Below are 19,851 nucleotides of genomic sequence, written 5' to 3'. Positions count from 1 at the left end.
AGTAAGTACAGAAGCTTGAACACGCACGTGAGCAGGTTCAGGAACAGCTTCTTCCTGGCCATTATTAGATTGATGAATGGATTCTCTACTCTCAAATAATGCTGATCTTGCTAACATGATCGCACCTAGTGCACACCCTATGTAATGTAATCTGTTTGCCTCTGTCAAAGTCTTTTTGAGCTTGACTGTTATAGTCTACTGTCTTGCTCATAAACAAAGCTTTTCACTGTACTTTGGTACCCGTGACAATAAATCAATCAATCACTGGACCCACACTCCCCACGAGGGCCTGTTCTCCCCACGAGGGCCTGTTCTCCCCCACACAAGGACACACTTCCCTCACACAGGGCCCACGCTCCCCACGAGGATTCATTCTCCCTCACACTGGGCTCTACCCATAAGGGCTCATTCTCCCTCATGCTAGGCTTTCCCCACGAGAGCTCGTTCTCCTCACACGGGGCTGTGTCTCTCACTGCCATGAGGAACAAGTTTTAATTTAAATGTTCTGCTGCAAAGAATTCTAAGTAAATCTAATATCCCTTGTTGCATCTATCAATTTGCCTCTTTGTTTTATTTGAATAGTGCTTGCTAATGAACTAACTTTGGAGTTTGTAAGAAGCTGAACTAACATGCACTGTCAATGCTGACATATGGCGAATCACTACATTCATTGGTAGTAGTTTGTTCAATATAACCATCTCTCTCATCTAATGATAACAGAAATCTTCATGATAGTGGTGCACCATAATATAAGGCCAGAACAAAACAAACTGGATGTTAATCTCGTTCACAATTATTGCCAATCGAAGTGTATTTTTTGACCCTCCAGCTTCATCTCTTTTTTCCTCACCTCAACAACTTGGATATTCATTTAATGGATAAATCCTCATTTTGAGAAATGCCCTGGTCACAGCAAGTTCCATCTTGCAAGCACCAATGGCAGAAAATCTCCCCATCGTTCGCCAGCAAGCCTCCGGTATTTTGTGTTCTTCATACAGTAGCTAAGTTGGTAATGTTGACAAGTCATTCAACCTGAGGAGGTGAGGAGGGGCATCTTAGCCATGTTTGATTTTGTCCTCATTTAATATCAATTTTTACAGGAGCTGAGCATTGATTTGACATTACGATCCAAGTGTGGACCTCACTTCCCATTAGCATTAACTTACTGTGTCTTCCTAAAGCCTGACTATTGTTTAAAATATATCAGTTCAAAGACCACTAATGATTGGCGCTATATGAATTTTGTTATACAATATTTAACCTGTCTTCAAAAATACTTTGAATGACATTACATTAGGATGGTTCCCTGGTGGAATTTCTTTGTGTACATTGCAGCAGGGATTGTTCTCTCTCGCTGGGTCAAAATTCTGGAACTCCCTCCCTAACAACACAGTGGATGTTCTCACCCCATGTGGACTGCAGCAGTTCAAGGAAACAGCCCACTGCCAACTTCTCAAGGTCAGTTAGAGTTGGGCAATTAATGCCGGCATTCTCCAGGAACCACAATTAATTTTAAAAAGTAAAAAGAAATTAAGAAGTATCATAACCAGGCCAGAATAATAGCATTAGAGAAAAGACAATAGTTTTAAAATTTCAGCTAACTCTTTCCGCACAGTTTCCTAAGGACGGTGAGAGATGGCAGGCTGTTTGATCAAGGAGTTGGGAAAGGAATGGTCATCATGAACCTTATTCTTTTCTCCACTGAGATTGAGATCAATTGTTACACTTGACATCAAAAACGAGGTAACTCAATGGAAATGGAAGACTCAAACCTGCATAGCTTCCTAGTCAGTCAGTGCTGCACCACACCACAGATGTGTTTGCACAGTTAATCCTTCAAGGGGTTCTGCAATGTGCCCATTTTGAATAGTCATTGAACCATAGAACCCCTACACTATGGAAGCAGGTCATTTGGAAAGAGCATCCCACCCAGACCTATCCCCCCACATATCCCATGGCCAATCCACCTAACCTGCTCATCTTTGGACTGTGGGAGGAAATTGGAGAACCAGGCAGCAACCGACAGTGACATGGGGAGAATGTGCAAACTTTACACAGTCACTTGAGGGTGGAATTGAACTGGGTCCCTGGAGCTGAGAGGCAGCAGTGCTAACCACTGATCCACTGTGTTTCAGGGCGCAGAACAGAAAGCTGTTACAGAAGAACACTGCTGTACGTGACCTTTGCATGTAACATATAGCAGAGGATGGTTTTGATCCATCGACATCTGGGTTATGGGCCCAGTACACTCTTGCTGTGCCATTCTGCTTGTCCTTAATTTGTGTTTGAAACATGCCTATGGAAAGCACATTGACATCAGAATAACACTGCCACAGGCTTGCTTAACACCTGCGCTGTCCTCAATGTTCTCCCTTCCTTGCCTGATAAGGAAACATAAGAAGTAGAAGCACGGACATTCTGCCATGAAACCTTTCAACTAGATCATGGCCAAAATTCAACCTCAGCACCATTTTCTTGCACCAACGCCATATCCCTTCAAGTCTTTGATGTGTAACCATCTATTGATCTATGTCTTGAATGTTGCTAGTAACAGCCCCCATAGCCATCTGAGGTAGGGAATTCTAAAGATTGTCTCCTGCCTGAGTGAAGAATTTCCTCTTCAATCTCAGGTCTAGCCTTTATTGTGTTCTTTGTTCAAGATCCCCAGCCAGGGATACATTATGATGAACTAATATCCCTTCCAAACAGTGCATTCCACACCCTAACTACTAGCTGAGCAAAACCTGTTTCCTTAATTTACTCTTGCTTCTTTTGCTTTAGATCACTTTAGATCGCTTTCTGAGATTATGTTCTTCTGATCCCAAACTCTCCCGCAATGTGAAACAATGTTTGCACATGTACTCTGTCAAGCCCCCAAAGATCTTGTGAGTTTCAATAAGGTCTCTTCTCATTCTTCTAAATTCCAGTGGATACAGGCCCAACCTACTCAACATTACCTCATAAGACAGTCCCTCCATAGTTCATAGAACGCCTACAGTGTGGGAACAGGCCCTTTGGCCCAACACACCCACACTGACCCTCAGAGCATCCCACCCAGACCCATCCCCCTATAACCCACCTAATCTACACATCCCTGGACAATATGGGGCAATTTATCATGGCCAATCCACCTAGCCTGCACATCTGTGTAGTGTGTGAGGAAACTGGAGTGTACCTTGGATCAGCCAAGTGAACCTCTCTGGACTTTCTCCAATGTCAGTATATCTTTCTGCAGGTCAGGGGTCCGAAACTTCTCACTGTATTCTAACTGTCGTCTCACCGGTGACTTGTACGGTTTTAGCAAGACCTGCCTATTTTTGTGTTTCATTCCCTTTGAAATAAAGACCAAAATTCCATTCGCCTTCCTTATTTCCTGCTGATTCTGTATGCCAGATTTTTGTGATTTATCCCTCTGTGCTGTGTTTTTCTCCTTTGATACAATATTCAGCTCCTGTATTCTTCCTTGGAAAGTGCATAACCTCACATTTTCACAGATGCGAGATCAGACCTCAAAAGGAATTAATTAAGGTAAAAGAAAAGGCTTGCATTTATATAGTGCCTTTTATGATCACTGCAACAATGCACTTTATAACATATTACTTTTGAAATGTAGTTAATGTTGTGATGTAGGAAATATGGTAGCCAATTTACATGCAGCAAGCTCTCCCAAACAATAATGTGATAGTAATCAGAGATCATTCATTTTGTGATTTTGATGTAAGGATGAATATTGGCCAAGACTCTGGGGAAAATCTCCCTGGTTTTCTTTGAATTGTGCCCGTGGGATTGTTATATCCATCTGAGAGAGCAGACTGGGCCTCAGTACAATATCTCATCCAGATGCTGGCTCCTCTGATAGTGCGGCACTCCCTCAGTACTGTACATGTGTTTGAAAGAAAATTTGTGTCTTAACACTTTTTTAGTTACTTTCTCCTTGTCTAGAAAATGTTGGCACTATTACCTTGCAGAAGCAGACGAAAGTAAGGTTAGATTTCCTGGACAGTTGAGTCATTAGAGGGTGAGATGACTGGTGGTTCTATAATGTGAGGGTCACCCCGTCTCAGGTGATTTGAGTGAGATTGAGAAGGAGACCCCTTCATGGTAGCCTCAGCCAATGCAGGAATCGAACTTGCAATGTTGGCTTGACTCCACATAACAAACCACCCAACTGAGCTAACCTCCTACTGGGATCCTCAAATGCTGCAGAGGGATCAGAAATGTAGAGGTGTGTATCCTTCCTAAAATCCTACAATACAAAGCAGGAATGAAGCAAGTTTATGACAAGTGTTATCCGATACCCCTGTCTCAAAAGTAAACCATTAAGGCATTAGCGGTGTAATGAGATTCTTTAAATGTCCTCTTGACTCAGTGGTATCAGTTATGTATCTGACTTACAGCAGGATCTGACAGCATACTTTAGGAAGCATGCAAAAGCAATGAACTGAACAGTTCCCATGTCTTATGGTCTTATCTGAGAATAGACAAATTCTTAATTAATAAAGGGATCAAGAACTATGGGGAAAAGATGGGAAAGTGGAATTGATATAACCAGATCAGCATGATCTCGTTGATTGACCAAGCAGCTGTGATGGACTGAATGGCCTCCTTCTGCTCCTACATCTTGTGGTCTGAGTTAATACCAAGGTGTGCCTTTTTGAACATAACAGTGAGCACATATGTAGGAGGCAAGTTCTCCCAGCGTCCTGACCGACAAACACCTGAAAAGGCACTAATTAATTGGCCTCTGTTGTTGTTGGTTGAAGGATTATAGAGAAACTTGTGACAACCTGACAATGGGAAAGGCACCACGTCCACATGAGGTTTGTTGTTTCTTTCAGCAAAAACTTGAACGAGACTCGCTACATAAAGGTACTTCAAAAGAGAGATGGGAATTTCAGACAGTGAACAATGAGTGGACACAAAGTGTGAACTGGTGGTTACTGGATGAGATGGGTTGACATCAGGCTGAATATCGAGTACAGTCTATAAAAACAGAGGGATAACACCGAGAAGAAAAACACCTCTGAAATAAGAAGACAGGATAAGCAACAGATGGATTGACTGTGGTGTCTGTCAAGACTAATCTTTTAAAGGAGGCTATTGTAGCAGATCTTACTACTTGCCAAGTTGAAAACTGGACTTGGAAAAACTCTGGGAGCACAGGAAGGTGGGCATTGGGTCATAATTCTGGAGATTTATTTTGCCAACAATGAAAACCAATGAAACTTTCAATAGTTTTGAGGATAGGTTGAAGCATTTGAAGTTTATTTTTGGAAGGCAAGCCTTTGGTGACTAGGAATTTCTAGACAGCCCACTCAAACACTAAATGGTTGGCAATTTAACAAGTTGTCCCATGAATTTAGTCAATCTGAAAGTATGATCCAACAATGCTCTCTTTTTAAACACCGGAAAGCATACTGCACTAAAATAATAACTTTACTAAAACAAGCACAGCTTTTCAACTGAAATTTAAACGGTTAACACTGTGAATGTAAATTTTGGCAGACAATGCAACTCAACCAACTGAACAGTGACTCTGTATCTATACAGTATGAACAGTATATAAACCAGTGAACTGCTACCCAAAAACATGCTGTAACATTTGTCGGACCTCCCATGTGATGTATACCCATGGGGTCGGACGGGTTTAATTGCTTGCCTCGCACCCTGAGTAGTTTCAGCTGAACAATGATCTTGAGCACATTTCACTTTTAAAGCTTGCGAAAAGTCGCTTTTAATATAAAGGAGCAGTGTCTGAGAGGTTACAAACAATTGTGGGGTGGGACAGCGCTTCTGTTAAAATTCATAAACAAAATCAAACTTCTCTCTTACAGATTTCAATCCCTTTGAAACTTTTTGATTTGAATCGCACTTTCAAAACTCACTCGCAGGTACTTTGAACAATCATTAACTGTCTGCGTGAGACGCAGCGATACTACATTCTGGACGGGAATGGAATCTCATGCCTTTCTGATTTTATACAATGTTGAGCACAAATAAATACGAAACAGACTTCAAGCAACATTTGAAATTTTACCTTCTTCCACCTCGATTTCCAGAGCTGTTGAATTCTTTGATAGTGGAGCACGATTATCCTCTCTGTTTCGCTGGAGTGTGGCAGAAGTGCCTTTTGGCATTCAAAGTACAGCAACTGTGGTAAGGCAATATCCACTTATCTCTCGCCTTCCACTCCAGTTCTTTGCGTGTGGAGACTGACTGCTTTGTGGTGTGTTTAGCACTGCGGAGTTAGAACCACCCACTGTACATGAAGTACAGGAACTGACTTGCTTGCCCTGAGCTAGGTTATTTTATATGCTAATAACTCTTCTCCCACTGCAATTGTTAACCAGAGAACTCACTTTATCAACCTGCTATCAAGCCTTCATAATGTGCTTTGTCAACAGACTGCAATAAAGGTTGTTTGTGCTTGAGAGCCCTGAACTGGCACCTACTTCTAATGTAAGCTGTGAATTAATTGCATGGGGAAGCAGAGACCAATAGGCGAAGCTCTGTTGTACTTTCATTAGCTGTCGAGAATTCAATATGTTTAAAACATCGTGTTTGTGCTAATCAGGGCATATTGCAAAGCACTTTTCTGTTCATGTACAGAATGCTATCATGAGTAGACTCAAGGGATTCAACACAAAGGCTGTCAGAATGTAAGGCTTTCGCTGAAACTAATCCATATTTAGGTTTGCAAAATAGTGGCACCACTGTAGAGTAGAATTTGATCTGCTTTTTCTGCAGTTGCTGTCTTTTGAGTCTCAGTGTAACAGTATCTTGTCACATTCCTTGAATGAGTCATAAACTCAGCCTTAAATTGATTTGGTTGGGATTTACATTCACAGTTTGCAGCCTCGGTCCTGGTTAAACTCATGTACAGATGAACAAATGGGTCTCGTGTCAGTGCTAATTTCTTCTGTTGTAAGAGCAACAATAAATTAGCTGCACTCAATTCTGACCATCAGTTTAACTCTTGGGGGTTAAAGTAAACCAGTTTCAAGGGTTTGTCTTTTGCCAGGATTGGTTTGGAGGCAGCAGAGTATCTATTAGTGTTGGTAACTGTGATTTCATCACAAGAGTCAAACTCCTTGCCATTAGCAAGGCCCAAACCAAGCCCCATTAATTGGCCAACATATGGTTCTGTAAGACATATCCATTCCCATACCAATTGGAAAACAAAAAGACTTTTCATCAGTCAACTGATGTCTCATGACTGTTAGTCGAATGGCTTTTCTCTCCTGGTTTGCTCTTAGCAGTATCCAAGAGATTAATCTCTAATTCCCAAAGATTCCAGGACAATCCCAAAGAATTGGCAGCATTAACGTGTCCGGTCTGTCTTTCTGCCACCCTGGTCATTAATTACTTGCACCATTCTCTCTGTCGGGATGAACTGATGCCAGAAACATCTTTAGCGCATGTTATATTAATTTGTGAAGGCTGATTAGAGATCAGCAGTGGATCTGAGAGAGCCTCTAATGTAAACAAATTCACAGGGACCAGATGCCAACTGTAATTCTGGCACAGGCATTTGATATAAAAGAAGACATTTAGCAGCTCCTGTGGTATTTTGATGATTTTGTGGCCCTGGACCAAATAGACCAAGAAAGTCCTGGAATTTCAACTTTGTATTCCTACATGAATATGCCTGTGCTCTAACATACAAGGAGCAGGATTAGGCCATTGAGCCTCTTGAACCTACTCTATCCTTTAATAAGATCATGATTATAACCTCAAAATCACTTTCCCACCTATCCCAATTACCCTTCACCCGCTTGGTTATGGTCATTGAGTCACAGAGGTTTACAGCATGGAAACAGGACCTTTGGCCCAATTTGTCCAGACCGCCCAGTTTTCACAATGAATCTAATCTCATTTGCCTGTGTTTGGTCCATATGCCTCTATACTTATCCTATCCATGTACCTGTCCAATTGTTTCTTAAATGACAAAATTGTATTCACTTCCACCACTATCACTGGCAGCCCATTCCAGATGCACACCACCATCTGTGTGAAAAAGTTGCCCTTCTGGGCCCTTTACTATCTTGCACCTACCTTTGTTTTAAAAATATTCAAAGATTCTACTTTCACAATCCTTTCAGGAAGAACATTCCAAGGATTCACACTCCTCTGTGAGAAAATAAACTTACCTCATCTCTGTTTGAGATAACAAGGTGTAGAGCTGGATGAACGCAGCAAGTCAAGTAGCATCAGAGGAGCAGGAAAGCTGACGTTTTGTGCCTAGACCCTTCTCCAGCATCTGCAGTTCCTCCTATCTCATCGCTGTTTGAATTGGGCGATACCTTATTTTTAAAGAGACCCTAATTCAACTTGCTTGTCTTAGCAAAGTGTGGCAACATATTTGAAATTGATCCACGCCACAGTCTAACTTTACCCCTAATCCAGTGGTTTGTTTGCTATGCCCCAAGGAATATGTGCTCATCTCAGTTGTGCATATTTGTGTCCCAATAAGGTCCAATCCAGATAATTATTTAGCTCAGTTTTGAAAGAATGAATCAACTCATTACTTACCTTATTAACGTTAGAAGGACATTTCTTCTAGTTTAATTTGAGGCATATTAATTTCAAATCTGTGACCTCTAGTTCTTCGGCTGCCATCTAGTCGACAAACAGCATGTCTGTTTATGCCTCTTGGCATTCTGGTACTTAACTACCCTAAGTCAACATACAGTATAACACAGTATGGAGCTGGAGGACCACAGCAGGACAGGCAGCATCAGTGGAGCAGGAAAGCTGATGGTTCAGTCTGAAGAAGGGTCCCGACCCGAAACATCAATTTTCCTGCTCCTCTGATGCTGCCTGACCTGCTGTATTCCTCCAGATCTACACAATGTTATCTCTGACTCCAACATCAGCAGTTCTTACTATCTCATCATACAGTATGTCTGTTTATGCCTCTCGATATTCCACAACTGAATGTGGCCTATGAAATTGTGCTTGCAATGTTAAAGCAGCGTATTTTCTTGGGGTTAACGTCAGAAAAATAAGTGCTACACAGGCCAAAATTGGGAGTTAATCTGCTACTTGCATTCTGTCCCTATTGTAACACTGCACCTGAATGTCTTTCATTCCTTCTTCAGCTGGTTGTCCCTGACAATACCAAAAACAGCAATGACCATTTCGTGACAGTAATGAATTCGAGAGCTGTGTGATCACAGATTGCCTGTAACAGCTCCCAGAATGTTTGCAGGCAACACCACATCTTACTAATTCTGAGCTTCCAATTAGTCAGAAATAATAGGTTTATTGGTTGCTGAGAGACTTTATTACATTACTTAGAAAGCCAAAGGACTTGTTGCTTTAAGGCTGTTTGAAGAATACACTTATGTATTTGTATATGGATGAAAGCCTTAGTGATGCAATTTCTCTCACACAATTTAAGTACAATGAAAAATTTTGTTTTGCATGCAGTACAGGCAGATCTATCATACAGAGCACGTGAAGGTAATAGAGCAGAGTGAGGAGTACAATGTTATGGGTACAGAGTAGATGCACAAAGAACGAGATCAACATTAAATTTTAAATTTTGAGAGGTCCGTTCAGAAATCTAATAACAGCGAGGGAAGTAACTCCACTTTAAGCGATAAGTGAAAGGCAGTGAAAATGATCAGAAGCTTTGTTGACAGAACATGAATTTAAGCATCTGGGTCCCACCTGACTTGACTTTTCAGGTGACAGATTAATTTGCTGAAATATAAAATTGTCAACCATGGAATATGGCATCCTATGCCAGCTTGAATAGAAAGAAAAGCCACAAATCAGTGTAATACTCGCACGCTAATCGGCATAAGCTGTAAGTGATAGACAGGGCTAAGCTATCCCACAACCAATGGATCAGATCCATCTCTGCAGTCCTGCCACATCGAGTTGTGAATGGTGGTGGACAATTAAACAACTCACTGGAGTAGAAGGCTCCGCAGATATCCCCATCCTCAAAGATGGAAGAGCCCAGCTCGTCAGTGCAAAAGATAAGGCTGAATGCTTTGCAGAAATCTTCTACAGAAGTGCTGAGTAGATGATCCATCTCCTCCAGTGGTCCCTAACATTTTAGATACCAGTCTTCAGCCAATTTGATTCACTCTATGTGATATCGAGAAATGGTTGGAGACACTGGATGCCGCAAAGGCTATGGGCCCTGGCAACATTCCGGCAATATTACTGAAGACTTGCGCTCCAGAACTTGCTGCTCCCATAGCCAAGCTGTTCTAGTACAGTTACAACACTGGTATCTACCCAACAATGTGGAAAATTTCCCAGTTAGATCCTGTACATAAAAAGCAGGACAAATCCAACTGCCACCCATCACTCTACTCTTGATCAATAGTAAAGTGATGGAAGATGTCACTAACAGTGCTATCAAGCAGCTACTGCTCAGAAATAAACTGCTCAATGATGCCCAGTTTGGGTTCCACCGGGGCCACTCAGCTCCTGATCTCATTACAGCCCTGACTCAAACATGGAGAAAAGAGCTGAATTACAGAGGTGAGGTGAGAGTGACAGCCCTTGATATCAAAGCTGCAGTTGAACGAATGTGCATCAAGGGGTCTGAGCAAAACTGGCATCAATGGGTATTGGGGGCAAATGCTCCAGTGGTTGGAGTCACACCTGACACAGAAGAAGATGGTCGTGTTTGTGGGAGGTCAGTCATGTCAGCTCCAGGATATCTGTGCAGGAGTTCCTGAAGGTAGTATCCTGGCCAGGCCATCTTCAGTTGCTTCATCAACAACCTTACCCCCATCATAAGGTCAGAAGTGGGGATCTTTACTGATGATTGCACAATGTTCAGTACCATTCATCACTCCTCAGATACTGAAGCTGTTCATGTTCAAATGCAACAAGATCTGAACAATACCAGGCTTGGGCTGACAAGTTGCAAGTCACATTTGTGCCACACAAATGCCAGGCTATGACCATCACCAATAAGAGACAATCTAAGCACTGCCCCTGGGCATTCAATGGTGTTACCATCACTGAATCCTCACTATCAACATCCTGGGGGTTACCATTGACCAGAAACTCAACCACACTCACCACATAAACACAGTGGCTACAAGAACAGGTCAGAAGCTAGGAATACTGTGGCAAGTAACTCATCTCCTGACTCCTCAAAGTTTGTTCACCATCTCCAAAGCACAAATCAGGAGTGTAATGGAATACTCCCCACTTGCCTGGATGAATACAGCTCCAACAACGCCCAAGAAGCTTGACACCATCCAGGACAAAGCAGCCCACTTTATTGGCACCACATTCACAAGCATTCACTCCCTCTACCACTGACGCACAGTAGCAGCAGTGTGTACTATCTACAAGATGCACTGCAGAAATTCACCAAAGGTCCTCAGATGTCGCCTTTCAAATCCATTACCACTTCCATCTAGAAGGACAATGGCAACAGATATATAGGAACACCATCATCTGCAAGTTCCTCTCCAAGCCACTCACTATTCTGACTTGGAAATATATCAGCGTTTCTTCACTGTTGCTTGGTCAAAATCCATGATATGTTAAGAGGTTCTTCTTTATCCACAGCTTATGTTACTCCTTTACAGAGATCTAATAAATTAGTTAAACACCAATTCTACACTATTTTTCCTCACATTATCTATGCTCTTCCATCTACTGCTTGGCACTATGGTTCTTCCCTTATCCCAGGTCCTTCAAAGACATACTGCAGAAGCACCTAGTGTGTACTTGGAATGTTCTTGCTTTACCAGCTGTGACTTAGAAGAATATCCTCATTCACCTCGCATGTAGAAATCTTTAAAGGAAGACAGTCATGTATATAACCACATTTTAAATAACCACATGATGTGTCAAAGTGATTTTGAACAAATTAAGTAATTTTGAACCATGGTCAATATTGTCATAGGAATGGAACAACCAATTTTCACGCAGCAAACTCCCAAAACTGCAATGACCAGATTTTGTTTTATTCAATCACAGGATTGTTGGCTAGGCAGCATTTATTGCCCATCCCTAATTGCCCAGAGGGCAGTTAAGAGTCAACCGTATTGCTGTGGGTCTGGAGTCACCCAAAGACTAGATCAGGTAACGATGGCAGTTTCCTTCCCATAAAGGACATTAGTGAGCCAGATGGGGGTTTCACAACAATCAGCAATGGATTCATGATCATTAGACTCTTAATTCCAGACTTTTATTGAGTTTAAATTCCACCATATGCCATGGCAGGGTTCAAAACTGGGTCCCCAGAACATTATCTGGGTCTCTGGATTAACAATCCAGGATTAATACCACCAGGCCATCGTTTCCCTATTTAAAAAAAAACTGATTTTGCTTGAGAGTTAAATGTTGGTTGGGTCTCCAGGCCTCTGCATAACTCCTCTGGTTTTCGTAAGAATGCCCACGCTCCTCCTGTTTCCTAGTGTCCACAAGTAACTGGTTAGGTGTGTGATGGAAAAGTCTACACTTGCCTGCATGAGTGCAGCTCTAACAACACTCAAGAAACTTGATATCATCTACTAACTTACATATTCACCCCCTTTACCACTGATACACCAGTGGCAGCTGTCTGTACAATTGACACGATGAACTATAACAATTCACTCAAGCTCCTTTGGCAGCACCTCCTAAACCCGTGATCGCTACCACCTAAAAGGACAAGGGCAGCGGATGCATGGAAACATCACCACCTGAAAGTTCCCCTTTAAGACTCACACAGTTCTGCCTTGGAACAAAATCATTGTCACTGGGTCAAAATCCTGGCACTCCCTTCCCCAACAGAACTGCCAGTGTCCTCATGACCTAAGGCCTGCAGTGCTTCAAGAAGGCAGATTGCCCCCACCTTCTCCAGGCAATTATGGATGGGCAAATACGATGGCCTACCTATTGCCACTAACATTCCATGAAAGAATGATGAAAAAGAACAGCCAAGCACACATTGCTTGTAGATAAAGACATGCATTCCAGCCAGCATAGGGATGATTGCGCAATTTTCCCTGTCAACCATTCTGGCTAATGACTCAGATCAATTTTACTCACATTATTTCTCAAAATGGTCCCCTTACTGTATTTCTCTGGGGAAAGGATCCTGATGTACATGGGACACTGTTGTAGAGCTTGCAAACTCATGCACTTTAAAATTGCAAGTCCTCTCTCTTCTCCAACTCATATGACTGTTGTCAACATACAGTCAGTTAAATTAATGCAAAGACCACCAGCATACAAACCACAGCTTCCGGCAAACATTAATTAATTTATTTACTGCTTTTCATTTGAAGCTGTCCTCCTAAAAACATGCTGTTACTGCTGGCAGTAATCAAAGCCCCTCTGGCTAAACCTTTTACCTGCCCCTTTAACACTGCTATTGCCTTTAAACTATAGAAAGTGTCCGGATTTTTCCCAAAGGCCTTGTGCCCAACAGGTAATAAAAGCAAACTTTATTTGGACAAATTTATCCTATCTTCTAATGATTCTTCTTTTACTTTCCACTCAGCATTTTTCACTTAATCCATACTATAAATATTCATTCTTTGTTTTATCTCTAAAAATTGTTTACTTTGTTTTACCAGCTAGCTTCTGAAGACCTCGCTTCTGGGAGGTCTGATCCCTCACCCCACCCCTACCTGTAATCTTCCCACGTCCGATATTAATTTGTTTCCACATCTGAATTTCTATGGGTGTAGCTGCATTTTTCTTTGTCTCTTAAAAGCTGCAGCTGAAAATTAATTACCCCTTTTCATCAAGGAATACTATTTCGCCCAGATTTTCTTTTCATTTTATTCTGTTACGTGTTTCTTAAGACAAATACACTGAGAAGCCATATCCACTCTTCATAGTGGCTCAGGTGGAAGTGTAAGATTGAGGCATTTTTTGAAGAGAGCAAATTAATTCACCAAGCTCCCACCTCCAGATTTCATCCTGACAGCCCAACATCACCAAGATCCATCTTCATCTCACTGCTGTTTGTTGGGAGATTGCTGAATGCAAAATGTCTGTTTTGTTATCCTACACATTAACAGTGACAACACTCCAAAATATGTTGAAGTACTTTTGAGCTGTTTCTGAGATGAAGCAAATGCAAATTCTTTTGACCTTTTTTAATTGTAAGGCCTGGACAGATTCAAGTTCTGACTCGATGCCTTTGGTGTTAATTTACCCATGACCACTGTTCCACATTGCAGTTTCTTTCACTGAACAATTCAGAAAACGTATTAATGACTTTCAAGATGAAATAAATTTTTTTTGTTTCCTTGCTGGCTTTCTCCTCCACATTTTTTCCCCTTCCCTCCATAGGCACAAATCCAAAAGTATTAAGGACCACTCAGCAACGTGTCATCGTCTACACCTTACTACTGAATGCTATCTGGATGTCCATCTCCAGATGAATCCAGTTCTCATTGCGATGCCATCTATGCATTCCCAATCTGGCTGGCAGGTTTGCTGTCAGAAGCGGAACACTGGAACAGTTCATTTTCTACAACCTAAGGGCCTCTGTTGCGACCCGATACAGAAATTTGTAATCCGCCACAGGCTGGTGATGGATGTTGGAATGGGTGGGTGGGGGTTGGTGGAGAAGGTGGTGAAGGGGGAAGTGGCATGGTGGCTCAATGGTTAGCATTGCTGCCTCACAGTGCCAGGAACCCAGGTTCAATCCCACCCTCAGGTGACTGTGGAGTTTGCACATTCTTCACGTGTCTGCATGGGTTTCCTCCCATGGTCCAAAGATGTGCAGGGTAGGTGGATTGGCCATGCTAAATTGCCCAGAGTGTTCAGGGGTGTGTGGGTTAGAGAGAGATGGGTCTGGGTGGGATGCTCTGAGAGTCAGTGTGGACTTGTTGAAGGGCCTGTTTCCACACTGTAGGGATTCTATGAATTATGGTGCAGGCTAGTAATTCCCAAGCTTTTCTGATTTCGACAGTTTACTGAATTGTGTGTGTTTTGTTCCTTTGGATGTAAGTTGACATTGTCAATATAGTGACAGCTTCCAATTCAATTTAAGCAGGCAAAAGTCACCACTAATTCTTGGCATTGTGGTGTGATACGTTTCAGGGGATTAATGTGTGTGTAACTGGTCTTGCAAAGAAAAGCCTGAGTGCACTTACTGTTTTACATTACTTCTAAGACATAAGTAAACATTTTAATGGTGTGTGGATACACATTATGTGTCCTCTATTTATAAGTCCACACTAATGTGAGGTCTGATGCTGTAATTTTTTTTCAGAATCCCTACAGTGTGGACATTGGCCTTCTGGCCCAACCTCTCCACACTGACCCTCAGAACATCCCACCCAGACCCATTCCCCTAAGCTACACATCCCTGAGTACTGTGGGCAATTTAGCATGGCCAATCCACCTAACCTGCACATCTTTGGACTGCAGGAGGAAACTGGAGCACCCGGACGAAACCCTCGCAGACACAGGGAGAATGTGCAAACTCCACACAGACAGTCGCCCGAGGGTGGAGTCAAACCCAGGTCCCTGGCACTGTGAGGCAGCAGTGTTAACCACTGAGGCATCATCCTGCCCTGCTGAGCTACCGTGCCATGTTAACAAAATGTTGTCAGAATATAGTCAGTGTAAAATTCACCATTGGCTGCTGTGCAAAATGTATCATGGGGGATTAGTTAGACATTATAAACCCCCAGATCACCACCTGCTGCACCACCCCTCCCAATGCTTTCTGACCCATCAGATTTATCTGTTTGCTGGTATGTATTCCTCTTAGAATCTCTTACCAGAAGCAATGGTCACAGCAGTGAAGTGTCAGTTCAATCAGATTCACTATGGGAAGATTAGAAAGACAATGGGCCTATTCGTTGAAGATCCTTCGAGCATCTCTGTTGATGATGGTAGCGAAGACGGCATTTGATACGCTTGCCTTTATTGGTCAATGCATTATGTATAGGAGTTGGGCGGCCATGTTGTGGCTGTACGGGACATTGGTAAGGCCACTTTTGGAATACTGCTGCAATTCTGGTCTCCCTGCTATTGGAATGATGTTGTGAAACTCAAAAGGGTTCAGAAACGATTTTCAATGTTGTAGCCATGGTTGGAGAGTTTGAGCTATAAGGAGAGGCTGAATAGGCTGGGGCTATTTTCCCTGGAGTGTTGGAGGCCGAAGGGTGACCTTCTAGAGGTTTATAAAATCATGAGGGGCATGGATAGGGTGAATAGCCAAGATTTTTTTCTTTAGGATAGGTGAGTCCAAAACTAGAGGGTGTAGGTTTAAGATGAGAGGGGAAGGATTTAAAAAGGGACCTAAGGGACAACATTTTCACACAGAGGGTGGCACATGTATGGAATGAGCTGCCAGAGGAAGTGGATGAGGCTGGTACAATTACAACATTTAAAAGGCATCTGGATGGGGACATGAATAGGAAGGTTTAGAAGGGTGTGGGCCAAATGCTGGCAAATGGGACTAGATTAATTTAGGATACCTGGTCAGCATGGAAGAATTGGACTGAGGGAATGTTTCTGTGCTGTACATCTCTATGACTCTATGCAACAAAAAAAACTACTGTCCCATAACACGACTGTTTCACAATGTGTTGCTGAATTTATCTCCTGAAAGTGGTGACCTTTACTCATTCCTTTGACTCGCTCTCTCTCACCTTACAATAACCATTTAGCTCTGGCAACATTAACTGACAGTTTATCTGCCTTCTCAAAGTCCACATGGGTACTTTACCTAAAGGTATCACTGGATATTCCAGTAGGAATATACATAACAGCATTTTAATCCTGAGAATGAGTAGTTAGTTCAAAAATTCTTCTATTCCCCCTACCAGTTTATCTTTTGAACCCTGCTCCAGTATCATGACCTTGTAATAGTTTATTTGTGTCAATTGATTTAAAAACCAATGATTAAGTCAACACGTGGGATCAAACAGGACTCTTTTCAAAGCCACAGAACTGTTGGTAATGATAATGAATTTTGTTAATGAATGGATGACCTCAGTTTATTGAGGGCATTGAGATTGTGGTCAGGCTTGTAACATTTAATACAATCTTGTAACAGATATCTCTTTAAAACTTTGTTATAATTCCTGCGCAGGAAAGAAAATCATTTTCAGCTGCTACAGTTCGGAGTTCTGGAATTTCTTCCCTAACCTCTCTGCCAATCTATCGCTCTTTAACCTCTCAGCACTCTGCCACTTTCTTGCTTCTCTGTCAATCTATCTCTCTCTTACCTCTCTGGCCACTCTACCTCTCTCCTGCATCTCAGGCACTCTACTTCTTTCTCATGTCTCTGCCACTCTACCTCTCCCTTGATTTCTGACACTCTACCTTTTCTCATCTGTCTGACCACTCTAACTCCTCTCTCACCTTGCAGACCACTCTACCTCTCTCTCTCACCTCTGTGCCAATCTAGCCATCTCTCAGTCGTTTACCAATCTGCCCCTCTCTCACCACTCTGCCAATCTACCTCTCTCACCTCTCTGCCAATCTACCCCCTCACCTCTGTGCCAATCTAGCCATCTCTCACTTGTTTACCAATCTAACCCTCTCTCACTTCTCTGCCTATCCCTCATCTGTCCTCCTTTATGATGATCCTGCAGCCTATCTCTAAGGCCAAATGTGCCTAATCTAGAAACATTGGAATAGGTGGAGGCCCTTCAGTCCCTCGATCCTTTCTCCGAGCTCATTGAGATCATGCTCAATTTGATTTTTTTGTCACTATGTCAAATTGTATTCAATAATAATGATCATTTGAAATATCTTGGAACATGTAATGTTGAATGCAATTTGCTCCTTTCCCTTGCTTCAGATAAAATCAGAAATAATTTACCTTAAGATAAGATGCAAATCACAGAAAAGGGTAATCTACTATCACTTTGACTTCACCCAGATAGTGAAGTGAAAGTCTTCGATTACCAAGGATTTCTGAAACAATTAGAGGCAAATGTTTCAGTGGGAAAGAATATTTATGGGCTACACTTCTAAATCCCTCCTTCCGTTCCTCACTGACCTCCTGGCCACATCTGAAATATAGACATTGCAACCTGTTCATTAGACTAGTTAGTGTCTGCACTTTGTGCTGACATACTGGGGGGGGGGGGGGGGGGGGGGGGGGGGGGGGGGAATAGTAAGGGAGAATCTTAAAAAGACCCTCCAAAAAAGGAGAGTTAATTTATTTTAGAAAGTCATTGGAGCATTGATACACTACTGTCTCAGAATGCGCTGCTTGTAGGCAATTGACGTAGTTCCTTTGCTTTCCCTTATAGCACCTTCCAAAATTTACATTGATACAGCAGCTTTAGTGTAATAAATTATCCCATGGGTTCAAAGGATCATAAACGAATAAGATATGACACCAAGCCACATATAATAATGGCTTATTAATCCAAAAACTCCACTGATGGTCTGGGGTCCCACGTTCAAATCCTGTCACAGCAGATGGCAGAATTTGCATCCAATAAAAAATAAATCTGGAATTAATAATCTACTGATCACCATGAAACCATTGACAATTGTTGTAAAAATCTGTCTGACTCACTAATGTCCTTCGGGAAGGAAATCTGTTGCCTTCGCCTGGTCTGGCCTACATGTGACTCCATACTGATGTCAATGGAGTTGACTCTTAACTGCCCTCTGAAATGGTCTGAGAGAGCCAATCAATTGAAGACCAATTAGGGTGGGCAAGAAATGCTGGCCAGCCAGTGATGCCTGTGTTTCACAAGTGAATAAAAAAGGAACAAGCTGAGTTGACCCAAAGCTTGATAAAAGAGGTAGATTTTAAGAAACTCCAGAAAGAGAGAAAGCAAGTTACTGAGGCAGACAGGTATAGAGACAATACTCCAGAGCAGGCTGCAAGTTAATGCACAGTTTTGGATGTCCTCCTGAGGAGAGCTAAGCCCAGCCAAGAGCAATGGATTTCCAATTTTAAGCTGCATCATCAGAGGATGAGGATGTACAGAGCTAAGGCACTTCTTAAAAGTGGAAAATTTAATCCATTGTCCCTTTGCAGAGACTCCTAACCATTTGATGCATATCTTTGTTGACCTTGAAGTAGAATGGTTGGGTTGTCCCTTTGTCTGGAACATTTTCAAAGACTATTTTCATGAGATGCAGGCATATCGCTGACAAGGCCAATGTCTGTTGCCTGTCTCTAATTGCTACAATGGAATGACTTGCATGCCCATTTCCGAGAGCAGTTAAGAGTTAGCCATATTGCTGTGATCTGGAGTCACATGTAGGCCAGAACAGGTAAGGACAGCAAATTCCTTTCCCTATAGTGAATTATGGAAATAGTGAGGTTTTCATGACAGTTGATGATAATTTCATGATCACTATCACCAGTTTTCAGACTCAATTGAGTTTATTAATTGATTGCGGGATTCAAATTTCACCAGCTCCCATGCTGGGGACTTGAACTCCTGTCTCCAGATCATTATCGTGGTTTGTGAGATTATTGGGCCAGTGATATTACCAAGATGTCTCCAATGGAAGCAAAGTGTAAAACAACTCGAGAAAAATGCATGCAATCAAATGCATGAAGATGTAACACCTGCCTGTTTATTTGTTTCCTTACCAGTTCCCAAGATGCTAGACACAGCTTTCAGTTGAAGCGTCACTTTACCTGCATGTCAGTCAATTTGGTTTACTGCATTCATTGCTCACAATGTGGTCTCTTCTACACCGGGGCGTCGAAATGCAGACTGGATGTCTGTGTTGTGGAGCGCCTATGTTCTGTTGGCAAAAATAACTCTTCCAGTTGCTTGCTACTTTAACACACCACCATCCTCTGTGGTCAACATCTCTGTCTCAGGCCTGTTGCAGTGCTCCAGAAATGCTCAGGGCAAGAGGAACAGTATCTCATTTTCCACTTGGGGGCCCTGCAGCTTTCAGGGATCAATATTGATTCAATCA

At 42.3% G+C, this 19,851-nt stretch overlaps 1 protein-coding gene across 3 annotated transcripts in view; it reads right to left on the bottom strand.

Annotated features, from left to right (window-relative positions):
• Nucleotides 1-19,851, bottom strand: part of LOC125462833 (prickle-like protein 1) — a 169,352-nt gene that overhangs the window by 47,783 nt on the left and 101,718 nt on the right. Inside the window, exons 1-2 of one of the 3 annotated variants that reach the window (XM_048553255.2) lie at nt 6,038-6,383; nt 851-1,032 (exon numbers count right to left, since the gene is read on the bottom strand). The exons of 1 other annotated variant lie outside the window; for it this stretch is intronic. The gene's annotated coding sequence lies outside the window, so the exon portion shown is untranslated. Of the gene's footprint in view, nt 1-850; nt 1,033-6,037; nt 6,384-19,851 lie in introns of those variants that run through there. One more of the 3 variants, XM_048553254.2, reaches the window with a different exon arrangement.

This window comes from Stegostoma tigrinum, chromosome 21 (assembly GCF_030684315.1).
Source record: "Stegostoma tigrinum isolate sSteTig4 chromosome 21, sSteTig4.hap1, whole genome shotgun sequence".
Classification (NCBI taxonomy): Eukaryota; Metazoa; Chordata; class Chondrichthyes; order Orectolobiformes; family Stegostomatidae; genus Stegostoma; species Stegostoma tigrinum.
This window is presented reverse-complemented; position numbering and strand designations above follow the sequence as displayed.